The sequence below is a fragment of the Vulpes vulpes genome, chromosome 5 (genome assembly GCF_048418805.1).
Source record: "Vulpes vulpes isolate BD-2025 chromosome 5, VulVul3, whole genome shotgun sequence".
Classification (NCBI taxonomy): domain Eukaryota; kingdom Metazoa; phylum Chordata; class Mammalia; order Carnivora; family Canidae; genus Vulpes; species Vulpes vulpes.
Window position 1 is genome coordinate 107,486,512 of NC_132784.1, and position 18,100 is coordinate 107,504,611.

The 18,100-nt window shown below is 43.8% G+C and overlaps 1 protein-coding gene across 1 annotated transcript in view; it reads right to left on the bottom strand.

The window, feature by feature from the left end:
• DUSP10 (dual specificity phosphatase 10) overlaps window positions 1-18,100 on the bottom strand; it is a 38,139-nt gene that overhangs the window by 16,409 nt on the left and 3,630 nt on the right. The gene's annotated exons all lie outside the window — the stretch shown is intronic.

An 18,100-nucleotide genomic window follows, 5' to 3' on the forward strand; every position in this document is an offset into this window, starting at 1 on the left:
AAGTCCATGGAACCATCCAGAACCTTAGTTCCATGAGCCAGCCACAAGCAGACACCCCACTCCCTTCTCAAAGACACGAACGTCATTAGTTACAGACTCCTTGTGGATCAGCATTGACCCAGGGCCTCCCTGCAGCACCTTTCTGGGCTAAAGAACATTTTTGTTGGACAATTTCTGCGTATTTGGGAGGCAACTCTCTCCCATGTTAGGGCTACACCTTCTCTGTTCGCTAAAAAGCTCAATACCGGTTAATCCATCAAGGCGGATTAAGGGAGGGGAAAAAAAATCCATGAGATCATACTGGAAGGCTGCAGAGGGAAGAATGTTAACAGGAGAGTGCTATAAAATACAAAGCCATATTTTTCCCAAGAGTTCAACCAGATACTCTCCATTATTGTTTAATTCTCTGAAGAGAGGGAAAACATTCTTTGCTTTTCAGTGCAGAAGTTTAAATAATGAAGCATTGCTAAACAAACAAACAGAGGAAAGCCCAGTGAAGCTATTCATTAAACAACCCCACTGTACAAAAGGAGCCCTGCTGCTAACAGTCCAGCTCCCCTGAGGACCGACATTTGTCTTAGACCCCAAATTAAACACATCACAACTTCACAGCAAAAGTATGTTTTCCAATGGGATTTAAGTAGAGTCCAATTAAATAAATCTCTAGAAATATCAAGAGCAAGCCTCAAGGGAGAGCATATTTCTACTGTGAAACATTCTCATTGGAAATTACATTCACCAAAGGTCATCTAGAAACATCCATGACAAGAGGAGGGGAGGAGAGGCAGGAAGCAAGGCAAAGTTACACAAGTGAAGTCCGAGTGGCCTCACTACCATCGGGGAGGACAGCACCTCGCCGACAGTCCCGTGCACATCTTAGCTTGCTTTGAATGAGAGCCCCACGTCCAAGCAAACAGCTTTTCTGGCGATGTGTTTTCATATGATCTGGAGGTCAAAGGCTGTAGCTTAGGGAATTCAGGAAGTGGCAGGGGGAAAGATCAAGTGTCAACATCAAAATTTGAGTTGTTTTACAGAACCAATGTTTCAGTTCACGAAAGGCATAGCAACAAGTTCCGCAAGTCACAGAGCTGAATTCTATATTTGGCAAGAATAACTAAGCAAGCCCAAGCATTTAACGACCAACTGCCAGAAAGAGCAGGCGTGAGCTCCACTTGCAACCGATTCCACCCAGCCCGCCGTGCCCCACACTCAGACCACGGAGGGAGGGCTGAGCTCGGAAAGGTGGGCCGGAAGCCAGGGGAGGCCTGGGAGTACCCAGAGATACACGAGGTGGCCTCAGGTCAAAGCTAGCACATCCCCATTTAGTGGGCCACCTTCTGAAATTAAGGGGGAAAGAACCAAGAGACCAGTGCATCCCTGGGGAGGGGGGCTGGGATGATAGACTGCAGACCCGGACTTGAGGCTCAGGGGAGGGCCAGCCAAGGAGTGGTCAGTTCAACCTGGGACATGTGCCGTGGGGTGCTGCCCCACATCTGGCACCATCGGACGTCCCGGCCACATTGAATGCCATGCCAATGCCCCACATGGCTCAGGGTGACAAAAGTCCAAACAGCCAGTACTTGAAGCACAGCCTTTCTTTCCACATTGAAGGGATCCTGGGTTCTAGTCTGGGGACCTCTGTTGCCACTTCTATGAAATCAGGAGTTTGGATCACCTGTGCTCCAAATGCTAGCACTCTCTAACTTCAACACAGCTTGGATAAACCAGCTATGGAGGGATGGTGGCAAGAAGGAGAAAGAAGCTGTCTCAGAGCTGCGAGGCCTGGGTGGTCTGTCACCCTCATCGGGGGCCTGAGGGCCTGCTGCTCTCTCTTCTTGGAACCCTCTTCCCTTCAATCCTCACTCATGTAGGTGGTTCAGGCCTTCAATCAGGTGTGATCTCCTCAGGAGGCTCTTCCCAATGTCCAATTTACAGGGAACTTCTCAGGCCGCTCTTTTGTTACAGCATCAAGTTTCAAGGTTTTGTTGTCTTCAGGGCACTTATCACAACCTGAAATTACTGGTCATTCCCTCACTTGCGTACTGTTATTATAAAGGTGGTGAGCCCACCCCCACCCAAGAATGTTGACACGTTGTTTGTCTTCGAGGAAACCGAGCCTGACCGTCCACTGTGCTGGGCCCGAGCTGCCTCCATGACTTTCCAGCAGTAGGATCTTGGCCAGGCTGCTTACCCCTCTTGTACCCTGGTCTCCTCATTTGTAAAATGTGACTAATAATAGTGCCAACAGGCAACAATAGGGTTATTGCAAGAATTTAATGAGCTAATGCTGGTAGTTTTTAAGGGAAATTATAAAGGTATTTACTGTTTGGCGCCCAGAGCAATACCTGATTTGTGGAGGTGCTCGTGAAATATTTCTAGATTACATAGCCTTTGAAATGAATGACATGGGAAAAGGCCAGTTAGTTGACAAGCACCTATAATGTGTGGTTCAGCATAATTTGGGGGATTTGAGAGATTAAAAAAAAAATTTATGTGTGTGTGTGTGTATTCTGAGTATTAACAAGACAAAGAAGGAAAAATGAAGAAACATTAAAGGAAACTTAACAAAAAAATTGGCAGAAATCTTTTAAAAACCTACTGAGAGGACCCCTGGGTGGCTCAGTCGGTTAAGCATCTGCCTTCAGCTCAGGTCATGGTCTCAGGGTCCTGGGATTGAGCCCCGCTCAGCAGAGGAGTCTGCTTCTCCCTCCCCCTCTGGCCCTCCACTTGTTTTCTCTCCTCCCCATGCCTCCCCCTTGGACATGCTATATGAGTGATGAGGAGTGGAGATGGAAAGCAGCCATGAAGAAGAAAAGGCAACTCAGGAGGGCATGCCTCACCTGAAGGATATCCAGGACCATGGAAGGGCCCCCAGTTCAGTTCCACACACATTTACCAAGCACTGAATATGGGCTGGGGGCTCCGTACACAGCATACAAATCTCAACAGGCTCTGACTTGGCCCTCTCTGAACTAACTGCCCTCCCACTTGGGCATAGCGAGAAGGAACAGATAGACAATTCAAGTAGAGCGTCCTCACCACCCTGAGGGCTGTTTCTTCTGCCTCAGGTTGAAGGGACACAATGTTGGATCTAAAAATCAGGAATTCTGGGTTCCTCTGACCCCTCTCATTAACCATGTGCATCTGGTTAAGTGACTTAATCTTATGGTCATTCTAAAGCATGATCACATCATCAGAGGTTTTTCCTCAAACACAGGAGTTTCCTCTTCTCTAAGAAAGAGCTGTCACAACCCTTGCTCTCTCACAGGAGTAACATTATGGAAGGTGGACAAGGGGCCTCACAACCTCTAGTCCTCCAGAAGGTGAGGGCTGAGGGGCAATGAGTGAGAATAGAATGTCTAATTTTTTGGACCTCTTTAGTTGTTTCTGAGGATCCAATTGCCCTTTTAGAAACTGGAACTGACGGACACCCCACAATCACTGAGGGTGGTGGGGAGAGCTGCCTAAGAGGTAACGTGAACAGCTCTGAAGATCAAGCCTGGCATAGTGGCAGTATGAGAAGTGCTCAGGGCTGGTCCAAGTTAAATAGAAATCGAGTCATCTTGGGTATTTCAAAAGACCTCTTTTAGAACTCTAGCACCCTTTTTGTCCCATTCCCAGCTTTCACTAGTAAAGGAATCTTCCCTTGCAATCACTACAGAGTTTAAGTTTGTCTTTTCTTAGAAATGTGCCTTCGAGGGCAGCCCCAAGATGCCCTTGCAAGACTCCACTTTCTAGGAGCTGGTGACCTAAAAGGCCTTGCAGGACAACGGCCAGGCCTGAGTATGAGCAGAAGGGTAATGGTTCGTAGGACTACAAGCAAGAGACAGTGTCTATTTTAAGCAGGGAAGGAGAAACCAAACAAAAATAAATGGACAAAATACATGGGGTCATGGTTTTCAAATCCAAACAAAAGCCTCCAAAGAAAAGACAATTGATTTGAATACATTGTTTATGAGATGTAATGGGACACATACTACAAAAGTATGGTTCTAGACAATGAAAACTATTAAAAAAGAAGAAGAAGAAAGGAAGAAACCCACAAAACACCCCTTACTCATAGCATCACCCTATATCAGTTTCCTATAAGGAATTCCATCCCAACATTACTATTTAGGAATCTCTGGTATCAGGGAAGTGCTGGTACCCATGTATGTCATCACCATGGGGTGCTATCTGGGAAATGAAGACACAGAGGGGACCCTAAGAGTTGCAGGCTGGAGGGTACTGGTGGTGGTGGTGTCAGAAACTTCCCTGTCTCCAGGCTGAGCCTGGTGGTCAAAAGCGTTGACTGGTGGTTAATGACTCAAAGGCTGAGTCATTTCACACGTCTAGAATGGAACTAGCCATTGTTGCCCATTATATGGGGCTTAGGGAGCCAAGTGAGTTAAGGTACAGTCCTTTACTTTCCCAATCACTGCGCCCCTAACATGTATACCAGATGAAAGGTGTGTATTCTTGGAAGGCTACAGTGCAATCCTGATACTAACAACACAGACTCAGCACAGATTCCACAAGTTAAGGGCACAGTCCCCAACAAAACTGTCCTCCCTTCAGATGCCAGCCACAACAAGTTCAGGAGGCCCAGGCCACCCACACTTCTTACCAATGGGCTAAAATTCTGAGATCATGCCCCTGAGTCAAAATCAAGAGTTGGACACTTAACTGACTGAGCCACCCAGGTGCCCCATGTTAAAACAATTATTAATTTTACATTCCCTTTTTGCACAAAGTCTTTGAAATCCAATATATATGTTACACGTGTAGCACACCTCCATTTGGACTAGCCCCATTTCAAAGGCTCGGTAGCCGCATGTGACTCCCGGCTGCCATATTGCATAGCACAGATAGAGATCATGGCTGTTGTTATTTCCACTAACGGAGTTAAAGCTCAGTGCCGTACCACCCCCTTTTATAAATGTGAACTCAAATATGTATGTGCACACGCTCACACACAGGTAGGAGCCATGGCAAACGACTACAATCTAAGATGCCAGAAGCCTGGCTCCACAGAACATGGAACAGCCCCCATCTTCTCAAGAAAAGAAACATTTCAACTTAGAGACTCTCAGTTAGATAATCCATATTATCCTTTTGCTCTTTTATTCCCATGCTCCCATATCTCCCCCAACACATATTTAAAATGGGCAAAATCAAGCGACTATGAGCAACAGCTTTCACTGGGACAAGATGCCCCAAAACGCTTTGCAGCCAGAGGAGGATGTGGCAAGGAGCTATGAATGGCCAGGGCTGAGGGGGGGAACCACAGCGAGGAGCTTTGACTCCTTGAGTCACTAAGGAGTCCCTCCTCATCCTGGGCCACCCCCCAGAGTCACTGCCCAGCCACCAGCTAAGTATACTAAACCAGTAACCCCACCCTTCACTCCCTGGAAAAAGTTCTTCACTGTAAATCCAGAAGAATATCACTCTTTGGGGACTGATTTTAAGGCAATTATTTAGGCAGCTCTGTAGCATCCAGTTCTCAAGTCCCAAAACATTCTCAAGGGTTTGTTTGTTTTTTGAAATGATGCAGATATTAATATGAAAGCTGTGTCTCCTTTAATGGTGGCGCCCCACATTCGGCTGTGGGTCCTAACTTTGGTGAGGGAGAGCTGCCCAACATCCTGACATGCATCCAATTCATTCAATTCTCACTGGAGTTGGGGTGGGGGGTGCCAGCCACCCTCAAGGTAGGAATAAAGAGATCCACCTAATAAGGGCAGACGAATGCATTTTTACATAATATGCAGGATTAATTATAATAAATGCAATCCAATTCACATACCTTATCAAGGAAGACAAGCTAATTATCTGTCAGAGAATTAGCTCCTATTTAAAGGGCATTTTACCTCAATTTGGCAAAAAGAACTAATGGGAATTATCTTTCCATTCTGATGTATTCTTTTGACTGCATTTGCTGAAAGCTTCCACACTGCCCTAAAATCCCAGGGTTTGAGAAGGGGGGAAGGGGGAGCCCACAAACACATATTACTCAGCATCTCACAACGTCTAACGCTTTGTGCTGTTGTCATCATGATGTCCCTTTCAAAGTGTCCTATCAGCAGCATGAACCTGGGGGTGACTCATATTTATGAAATGAGGTGGTGTTGGCCCTGTCAGCTCATCCACTTCCACGATGGCTTCTTTTTTTTAATAGCACTGAGTGGGGCCTCCACACTTTCTCACTCTGCCCACCAAAGCCCAAGATTTACACACATGCCTTATCAGGGTACATGTGCCACACATACAACTGAAATGTGTGCAGAGACCTATAATCAAGGACAAAGACTTCCCTAAAAATCAGTAACTTTGCTAGGTAGTTGGCCCTCATATTCTGAGGAGAAAAGCAGGAATGTACAGGAAGGGAATGGGGGTGGGGTGGGGGTAGTAATATAAAGCCAAGGTAGCTGGCCCCAGCCTCCATTCCTCAAGGTGGTGGTTATGGGGGAGCAGGATGGGGGGGGGGACACTGTAAAGAAGAGTCCAGAGAAGGGATTCCCTCAAGAGGTTTTTCTTATAATATCAAAAACTTGGAAATAATCTTAATGTTATTAATAGGCAGATTAGTTAAGTAAAACGGGAGGCATCCATAAAATAAGACATGCTATTACATTAAAAGAAAATCTGATGGCAATATAGGAAAGCAAAACTACACACAATATAAAGCGAAAATGAATTTCAGTTTCCATATGAGAAACTCTGCAAAATATGCACATATATGGGAAAAGAATGAAGAGAATATGTAAAAATGAAACTAGGCCAGGCAGGGGGATGAGTATATCATCTGTTTTCTCCTTTCTAAAATTTTCTTGATATTCCAACAATGGCTACATAATTAAGTCTTTGCTAAGACTTAATTTTATAAGATTTTCTTAAAGAGAAATAGTATATAATTTTCCAGTATGGCACTGATTCAGAAAAAAGTACAGATGTAGTTATCTATCCAAGCCACTGCATTTTTCCAAATATTTGAACCAAAATCTACCAAGCATCAACGAGCTGTTTCTATTTATGCTGTACCAGGGGCAATGTCAATCCATTTTTCTAAATTATATCACTCATATATCCTTTGGATATAAATAGATAATGGTGAAGTATTCTTATGGCTATTTCATATTATAATTATGGGACATTTTTAATAAATGCTAGTCGTTACATGTCTGGCACTGTTCAAAGCACTTGTATGTGTGTTATCTAATTTAATCCTCAATTAATCCCATGAGAGAAGTATCCTTACCCTCCCCATTTCAAGGATAAGAAAACCGAGGCACACTAAATGCAATGCCTACAAGTTCACGCTTCTAATAAGCAGCCAAGTCAGAATTCAAACTCACCAGTCTGGTTCTAGAATCCATGCGGTTAACCTCCCTACTATACTTGGTGAGATAGGAGAGATTTAAATTCTGAAGGAGAGTGACTACAAATACAAATCTGCAGACTGATTCATTGAGAAGTCACTTACCAAGCTCACTACAAAGGGAAAGGGAAGGATGAACATGGAGCGATGTGACCAAACACATAATATGAGAATCCCAAGATTCTCTTATTTGATAATGACTCTGATATAAACCAAAGGATTGCACTCCCACTGGGAAGTAATGAATTACTGAATCATGAAAAAAATCACGGGTAAGGGAACGTGGATCCTATACCAGTTTTGCTACTAGGTGCTTAGATGTTCTTGGGTAAGTGATCAGCATTCACATCTGTAAAATGGGACAGTTGGAACAAATGCTCACTAATTCCGCCTGAATGAATGCTTCCTCTGGGCCAGGTTCCCAGGGGTCTGTTCTGCTAGCCTTCAAGGGTGCCCATGAGGCTTTTCCCAGGGTCCATCTCTGCAATACTCCCTGATTAGCTGTATTTGTAGGTTTAGGTTGTAGAAGGGAAGAAGAAAGATAAGAAAAAAAGAAGAAATGGGCACCTGGGTGGCTCGGTGGTTGAGCATCTTCCTTCGGCTTAGGTCATGATCCCGGAGCTCTAGGATCGAGTCCCACATTGGGCTCCCCGCAAGGAACTTGCTTCTCCCTCTGCCTATGTTTCTGCCTCCCTCTGTGTCTCTCATGAGTAAATTAATTAATTAATTAATTTTTTAAAAAAAAAGAGAAAGGGGAAGAAAGCCGAAGCGAAAAATAATAAAAAGTAAATAGTTCGATAAGATCTCTGTTCCCTTATCCTAGAGAATGAACTTTCTCAAAGGATACTACTGATAACCCTACTAGAAATTCCTTCCTCACATGAAAAAATATATATATAGTTAATGTTATTATCCACGCTAACAGAATGGATAATGAATATAAAGCAATCAAATGCCTTTGAGTATTAGAGTCTTTGAGATGTCGTCACACATCATCTCGTACCATCCATCATATCATATATTCCATCATATATTCTTCTTGCTATAAAATCTAATGTTGTGCCTGTCTTTCTTCCCACTCACCTAATTGCCCCTCCAGAAAGTGAGTATTTTAATATGTGCAGAAGGAACATCACCCCCACATCCACAGGCTACTAGGAGAATGCATCCGAAGGTTCTCTACATTGAAAATGCAACGAGCAGAAGCGTATCAGTGCTGAGCCCAGGATCTAAGAGCTGAATGACCTTGGACACCGGCCTGGATCTCTCGGAGTCTCAGTTACTCATCTATGAGCTGCAGTGTTATCAAGAGATATAAGGCACCGACCGAGTCTGGCATATAATAAACATTTCACAAATGTTGGAGACAATTATTACAGTTTTCAAAGTTTCTTTAATCAGCCTGTGACTCCTTAAAAGCCTCTGCCATCACCAAATTTTGAAGTTGCCAAAAACTGAGATATAATTCAGAGCAGAGGTCATAGGGAAGACAGCTCTTCTCTGAGGATACAGAGTGGGCCAACGTTCTGAGCAGTGGCATTTTTGAGTGTATATGAGAAAATGGAAGGGAGGGGGAGGTATTATAACTTAGGGCACCTCAGAGATAAAGCACAGTTAAAGCAACCATAAGGAATGAGATCTATAGCTCACTTATAAATAAGCATGTGGCCAGCTTTGAAGGAAGTTGGGCCTCAATCTCGTGAGAACTAGGTTGCCATTCTCATTCACCAACTCACTGGTTAATACCATGGGAGTAAAACTGAATCTGTTCCTCAGATTCTGCATCTGTAAAACCAGGGATCTGGAAACCTCTCTCACGAAGCTGCACTGAGAACAAAATAAGACCCAGATATCACAGCCTGATGCCCAACATACAGAGAGCATGAGATAGCTATCAATTTTTTCCCCAAACTATCTGGAAAATAATTTTTTAAAGATTTTATTTATTTATTCATGAGAGACAGAGATACAGAGAGGCAGAGACACAGGCAGAGGGAGACACAGGCTCCATGCAGGGAGCCTGATGTGAGACTCGATCCCGGGTCTTCAGGATCACAGCCTGGGCCAAAGGCAGGCACTAAACCACTGAGCCACCCAGGGATCCCCCTGGAAAATAATTTTTTAATCTCAGGGATGATAGGTTGGCCAGACCCAGAGTAGTCATATGTGATTAAATGGTGTTCTGCTGTCAAATTAAAATATCACTTCAAGATGAACCGTGAAACCATTCTTATAAAGTCTTATTATAAAAATGTGCTATTTTAATAAGACTAGAAATATAAGACCCAAGAAAATGCCCCCATCCCTCCAAGGAAGGCTCCTCCCCTTAGAAGTCTGTGTCTAGACATATTATTTTAAGAAGGAAGCAGACACTCTAATAGCTAATGCCAATAACTCTCTGTCTTGAACATTAGAACCCAGAACTCAAGTGCAGGACAGGGAAGGTCCTGTCACTGTGACCCCAAGGGGCTCCTCTGCCCTCACCCTGTTCTGTTTCCTCTAGTCCACTGTCTCTGCCCCTGCTCCTCCCAATCTTGTGTTTTCTCTTCATTTGCAGTAGCAACAGCTTCTAATATTTAGCCCAGTGGTTGTAGACCTTGGGGCCAGGATTCAAACTGTGGCATGATTCCCTCCATAGAATAACTATAAAGCATTAAAGAACTGGAGGGGGCACTGGGTGGCTCAGTGGTTGAGCATTTGCCTTGGGCTCAGGTCATGACCCCAGGGTCCTGGGATCGAGTCCCGCATCGGGCTCCCTGCAGGAAACCTGCTTCTCCCTCTGCCTGTGTCTCTTGTGAATAGATGGATGGATGGATGGACGGATGGATGGATGATAGATAGATAGATAGATAGATAGATAGATAGATAGATACTAAAAAAAAAAAAAAGAACTGGAGAACAATGCTCTGACACAAAGTGGTGACTGCCTTGTCACCTGGGGCCGCTAAGATCAGCTGAGCTCATGTTATAACAGGAGAGGTTTATGCACCTCAAAGGGGGCAGCAGCCCAGCGTGACCCCTGGATCAGGCAGTTTTATCTATTTCCCTGGTTGAGAAATTGGGCAACAGATGCCCACAGGGATCCCATGGGTGCAGGGGCGTTGGGAGCAGGGAGACAAAGAAAATGAAACCCTTTTGTGGAGCCCTGAGGAAGTTTGGCCTCGCTTTGTTTTCCATGAAATCCGAGTCTTAGAAGGTGGAAAAAAAGATGCCTAGGCCTTCACTGCAAATGAAATAAAGGCAATACAGATAATTTGATGAATCCGCAAACCCTTTGCTTCCTGTTAGTGATCTTCCACTTTGCCAGAGGCAGGGCTTGGGGTAACAGCCTTTATCTTCTGTGAAAGTCCCAGGCTGCATGGCTCATTTCCTCATCCAAGAGCAAAGGCTCAAGGTTCCTTTTCCTTTCAGTTGCACACAAAATAGGGATCTTGACGGAGTGGGGGAGTAGAATGTGTGTGTGTGTGTGTGTGTGTGTGTGTGTGTGTGTGTGTGTGTGTAGGTGAATCCTCACACTTATGAAACAGACACATTAGAAAAAAAAAAAGGATTCTACTATCTTCCTCCTGGCTTATGGTTGAAAACATCTCAAGAGTCAAAGACTTCATAGTTAGAAAAGACACATCAACTTCAATATAAAACATACATTCCTAAATGTACAGTAAAATTCAGGCTGTGATTCATACTCATCGTTTTCTCTTCCCTCCAATTTTTCTGAATTAGCAAGGTTATACAATGTGAATGTAGAGTATATAGTGTAAGGAAATGCGGCCAAAGAAACTTTGCCCAAGAGCAACCTGTATGGTTTGGGGGAAATAATTCAGACTTTGAAAAGACAGATTTAAGTTTTTATCCCACCCCTGTCTGCTAGAGTAGTTTTTAATTGTACTTGCAAACTTTTTTTTTTTTTCCCTGAGCAGGCTAAAACCTTGTCTTTGAAGTATCATTTACATGCTTGTTTGCTTAGCATGCCCTCTTTTCATAGATAGCATGCAGGAAAAAATAAACACCAGCCGTGTTCCTATCCGCAACATGTCCAAAATTAGGGAGGTCCAAATTACAAAGTTCCACTCTAATGCACAGAGAAGGCCTGTCAGCCCCGAGCTTCTAAGGCAGAAAGAGAATGTATATTCCCTTTTCCATTAAAAAACAACAATTTACTAAAAAAAAAAAAAAAAAGAAAAAAAAATTCTTTTTGGATCAAGTCTTTGGAAAGAAATTCAGTTGGTCCACGAAGATGCGCTTAGAAAAGGCCAGACTTCATCTTGCAAGGGAAAAAGAGAGAAAGGCCAATCCCTCACAAACATTCCCAGGAGAATGACACTCCTGAAGACAAACTGCTCCGTAAACGAAGATTTGTGTAGGACAAGAGGATGAAGAATACAAACGGGTACATGATCTCCAAGGTAGAAAGATCTGGAAAGGCCTCCATCCAAGCATTTAGATTATAAGGGTTATGGGGGCAGATCCCCAGCCCGAAAACCAGTACCCAGCACACAGAAGGCATTCAGTAGTTATTTGTCGAACAAATGAATGGATCTCCTCTACTCGCAGGCTATACCTCTGTGGAGTCCAACATATCAAAAAGTCCCTAGAAACCTGAGACATTTTGGTACAAGGGTGCATTTAGATTTGTGTTTTCTAGTTCTTTCTTAAACCATTAAGTTGCCCAGAAGAGGAGTTCAAATCAATGTTAACATTCGTCCTCTATTTCCGAGACTCAGGCAAATATCGGGACCATGAGTTGCTGGTTTCAAAAGAGCTTAGACTTAGGTCCCTATAGTTCTGGACTGAAATCTCAAAATTCAGAAAAAAAAAATTATCAGTACTAAAAGTGATTGATTAAATATATTATTTCATATTTGTATTTTATACATTAGATCCTGTTACCATTAATACACACACACACATTCTCTCTCTCTATTGACCTGGCAAGACTTATTTTAGCACTGAAGACCAAGGCTCTAAAATTAATCATGCATGTGACCTTGGGCAAGTTAAATTTCTCTAGGCCCATTTCAATAACTGCATAATGAGAAAACTGGACTAGATCAATGGTTCTCAAATTTTGCTGCACATCACAGTCACAGGGAAGCTTTTAAAAATCTTGATGTACAGGCTGTACCCCCAGACCAATTTAATCAGAATCTCTGGAGGTGGGAACTGAGCATTATAGCTTTTAAATGGCCCCAAGCGATTCCAGTGAGCACTGTGCAGGGACAACTTAGACTAAGGGGCCTTTAAAGTTCCTTTCTATTCTAACAACGGGGATGCTTGAGTTCAAAGAACAGGAGAAGACCTCTCCTGGGATCAGAATTTCTATCCCTAGTGCAGAGTATATCCTTGGCTACCTATTTGAATTCAATTGCCTCAGCACTGCAAATCGACACATTTTTATGCCCAAACAGCTCCCCCCAGGCTGGGACAGGGAACCTGGCTGCTGCTAATGCGGAGTCTGAGGAAGTGGGGTTGGCCTGGCTTCTGGTCAAAGGCTCACACCTAGCTTCTGATGGTGTGTGCGCCACAGGCTGTGCAGGAGCTTCTCAGCTCCCATGATTTTTGTCAAACCTCCCTTTCCTTACCCTCTTTTTCCTAATCTAAAATCATTATCCACTACTGTCAGGAAAGGAGTTCCTTGAACTTGTCCTTGACAAGCCAGGTGGTTAATTTAACTGATCTGAATTGGTAAGGACAAGTGGTTGATACTTAACATGCTCCATAGTACTAGGCTTAGAACAACCTGCCATCCTCCCCGCTGACCAATGTCTAACCTAAGAGGATCCAAAAGGGCACAGGGACAGGGGTAGGAGAACAGGACCCAGTGGCTGCTTTATTGAGAGCAATGTGCCAGGCACATTGTCTGATTCCCATTGTCTCAGTCCATCCTGTGATGTTGTAATTATCTCTCTTTTACAAAGGAGAAAGAAGTGGGGTTCTGGGAGGTGACCTGAGCTCCCCAAGGGCAACTACAGTTGATTGATAGAAAAGCCTAGACTTGAACTCAAGTGTAAGTGGGCTAAACCCCACTTTGCTGAGCACACAGTCAATGAGGAACAGAGAAAGAGAACAGGGATAGAGGAGAGCTCACGTACATCTTTCCACTTACTTTTTAATTAGGAAGCAGGATAGTATATCCACAAACTCAGAGTACAGGCAGCCATGAACCAGTTCAGAGAAAAGGGTCAAGTCTCACTTACAGAAACGAGCGGGCCTTCCCACGGTTCCCTCCTTTTTCCTTCACACGACATCTCGTCACAACTCAAAGCTTCGAGAACTTTTGAAAATGAAGCACACTCCCCCCCCCCCCTTCCACCTACCCTTTTATAGTCAGACTACAATCCTTATTCCAAAAATAAACCAGCCTGATGAGAGGCCAGAAAAAGTGAAGCTTAATAGTTTTCTACTTTCATTATTGAGTTATGGGACACTAGTTGGACAGATTTGTCATCTCATTTTTACAAATTCCCCTACAAATAAGTAATTCTAGGATCTGCCCAAATAATTCCGGCCTCTTGACCCAACGTGTTTTTATAATTACTTGGCACTCCAACCGTATGCTACTTAAATTAGTGAACAGTCACCAAGTTATTTTTAGGCCATAGCAACACACACACACACACACACACACACACACTGCTATACCTAGCTTATTACTTGTACTCCTTTAGAAGAAGAGCCCAGATTGCCTTTTTACCGGCACCATCATTTCTGCTTAACCAATAATAATAATATTATTATTAAGCTACATTTATTGAGGGCTTACTACATATGAAAACTGGTCTAGGCATTTTGCACACATGACTTCACTCGATTCCTAGATTAACACTGTGACATAGCTACTGTTATATCCTCTTTTATAAATGAGGAAATTAAGGAAGTAAAGTATGAAGCAATTTGCCCAGGGGTGCATGGCTATTAAGAGAGGACCAAGACTAGAATCAGACAGACCAGATCCAAAATCCTGCCTGAATTTCTCCACCATTTGCTACAAGACGAATGTTTGGCATGTTTGGATGTTAAGCAGAGGCTCAGAATAATAACACTAAGTTTGTGAATATAGGTATGTCTTTATTTCATGTATCTTTATAAAAGTTCCTCCTAACATCCTGAGAGACAAGGGGAAGACTTTTGTTCCCCCATGAAAGGAAGCAGAAGTAGACTATTTTCGTAGGATCTCTGATTATTGAGCTAAAGTAGTTCACTTTGTCATCAAACTCAATACTGCCTGTAACTGTGACTTCAGAATCTTTTGTGATTATGGAAGAATGTGTGCTCTGTGTGGTTCATTTCTCAGGAATCATGACGGAAGGTTTTATATAGTATAAAAATCAAACTCCCTGTGTTATCAGATCTTCCGTATGGATCAGCTTCCTGAAGTGAGTCTCTCTCCTGTCCTGTTCCCCACTCAACATGCCTGGTGGAGCAGTAGGTCCATGGGGGATGAAACCAGTGAGTCTTGGTTTTGTGACAGCACAGAACAAGTACAGATATAGGCCTTGACATATCCATGGAAGGGGGAGCTACAGTCCCCCAGAGGAGCCTGGAACCCTCCCACACCAAGAGAGATGCTTCTGCACAGACCTGAGAGCTAGCTAGTCACAGTAGAAACCTAAATGTGAAAAACTCTCAAAAATGGGCACACGATACTAAAGTATCTAGTTATAAAAATGTCCATACTATAAAATATTTGCAGCCTTATTAATTCTAAAACACTAACTTTAAAACTGAAACATATTTGAATACATTAAAATGTTGTCTATACTATAAACTATTTCAACAACCAAAAATGGAAGAGAAAGCCAATAGGAAAAAATATTAACAACTGTTTAATCTGGGTGATTGTTATAGGGTGCTCTTGATACTCTTTATTTTTCCGTATACTTGAAAATTATTATAATGAAAGTTTTAAAGGCATAGATGTCTTGAAGGAGGAAGCAGATGAGTGTAGACTATCCTTTCCAACCGGAGCAAATGATAAATTATTGTCCTGAATCCAGCTTTCCCGAAAAGAAAAGGTACCCTATAAACATCATAACAAAGATGGTAGCTCTCGTCATGGAAGACCCCAAACTATCTAGCCTTCTTATTCAGTTTGGTTAGAAATCATACTGAAAATCAACTTTGGGAAAAACAGATTGTAATTCTTTCAAAGACTTTGCAAATCCCTAAATATTTATTCATTTGGATCCTTTTCACCAGGATGAGGATAAGCACTGGTCTGATGCCATTTATTCTTCGGAAGATGAGAATAAAACACGGATTCAGACATAGGTCACGACAGGGAGGGGACTGTAAATTAGAACAGTAACTTAATCCCAGGGGCTTCTGTGCCTCTGATCAGTTTCTTCCCAACCTGACACAGCATTACTAAAATGGTAACTGAGCAGCCGTTCTCCTTGACAGGCAGCACCAAAAATGGAGAACATGGCATTGAAACAGGGGGACATAAAACTTGGACAGGGAGGGTAGCAACCAGTGTTTACAAACATAAACCACAGAATCAGTTGGGCCAGCCATAAATTACCCAAGATTGTACTGAAATCTCTGAAAATAAATTAAGGGGTCCTTAGGATCTAAGGTAGAAACCTCTAACTACCTTTGCCACCATAGCTTCCCTGCGAAAACATCACTCATTCCAAAATGGTATCACAACCACTTTGCTAAAATAAAAGCTTGCATCACCAAGGGAAGGGATTAGTATTAGTATAATAAAGCTCAGCAGCAAGGCTAGACCAGAATGGTCTGACCCACTCCAGAACTTGGGAGAAGTCACTGGCCATGTCTTCTGACAGAGCGAGATGCCCACCCCATTCTTCACCTCCATGGTGCTACGGTATTAACTTGTGGTGTACCCAGATGAAAGGGTCTCTTGGGGGTGTTCTAATCATGTTCACTTTCCTGACTTTCCCATCTTGGTCCCAATTTTAAGCCATTCCCCCAAAGAGACCAAAATAATAATGACAATAATAAAGAAACTAGATTACCGACCCTTTGGCTCCTAAACTATCTTCAGTCAAATTCCCAGATATTTGAAGAAAAAGCCCCCAAAGCTACAAATAATCCAACCTCTACCACCAGCGCGTCTTCCAGGTCGACCGCCGCTGCGTCTCACCAACCCGAAAATGACGAGCCCTCTCCGCGGCCGCCCGGGGTGCCCAGTGGTGAGGTCAGCAGCATGTCCGGCCCCGCCCCACTGAGGCAATCGCACTTCACTGACACTGAGGAACAAGCCCAGGCTGCCCAGACTCTCAGCTGCATCCGCAGGAGAGGAACCCCACCTTCAGCGGTAGATTCATTTCCCAGCGATTGACCGGTACCCCCCAAACACAACCATGTCCACTGCAAACCAGAGGGTGAGATCTCCAACTCCTCCTAATCACCCTCATGTTCAAGTGCTGGGTCATCTTAATTTGTATTTTTTGATGCCTGTCCTCAGATCATACAGACAGAAAAGGTCTTAACACCAACTCTCCACATGATCAAAGAGATGACCCGCAAGACCACTGGCCACCCTCTCTCTTTGCTCCCCCAAGATGAAATATGACAAATGGGAAATTTGTGGATTGTATTTTCTCATCCAAAAAAAGACAAGACAAGCCGAGATCATGGTGAGAGAACACTAGCTGGGTAAGCCTACTGGGAATCACTCAGAGCCAACCAAACAAGAATAGAAAACCATAAAATACAGAGCTTCACAGAGGAAATCTGAATGTACCTGTAACCCTAAGGAAACTCACCAATCACAACAAAAATGCCCAGACCCTACAGAAACTCTTCAGATATGACCTCCATCATGTTCTCCTTCCCCCCGGAGCCTACCAGCCCTAGGAAAAGGTGTGCGTTTGTGGCAGTTGAGCCCAATGGGAGCAGGAGGGGATGGGACAGAGGGAATGTATGGAAGTCATTCAGAACCATATTTCCAAGAACTCTGCTTAACAAAATGCAGACTGCATCCCTGGGAAGACAAGAAGGAGAATGGCAGAGCTGTCATGCAAAGGCAAAACAACTGACCTGCTCTGCACAATGGCCTGTTCTAATTTGAATACGCAAGGTGTTCAAAGGAACACAGCCATACCTTTGGTCAACACGCTTTAGGAGACTTGGTGGTGATGTGGCCTGGAAGCTGCGTACCTTAGCTCAAAACACAAGAGAAGAAGAGAGAGACGATGACTCTAGCTACCATCAAAGGACAGAAGACAACAGAGAGAAAGAGTGGTGTGTAGTGCTCCAAAGGACAATAGCTGAGGACAAAGAGGAGCAAGTCTGAGAGACACCAGATGAAGGTTCCCCTGCTGTGTTAGGCAACACTGTGTGGAAGGAGCTCCGAAAACAGGGGGTAATTAATTCTTCCCCCCAGGGCTCAGGAACACTGACATTAGAGTTATTCTGCATTCATCGTAGGGGGACAAGTGACCTACCACCCCATCGTGGGAGGAGCCATGATGCCCAGTGGTTGTCAGATGAGGCCAGAAAGAACAGCGGGTTGCGGAGTATTTCATAAAAATGTCTCTGTCCCCTTGGAGCTCTGGCAGAGGAACAGATGTTGTTGGTACACTTAACGCTTTTTGTGGGGCCTTACACTAGGGATCTCCGCCCTCCTTGACGGTCACTTTACAAACCAAATAAAAGCCAAGCTGGTCAGAGAGGTGCGAAAGACGATTTCCCATAAAAAGCACTGGTACCTGGAGGTTTACTTGTCGTTCACCATAATTGCTGCTTCCTCCGCTCCATCAACTTTGGTGA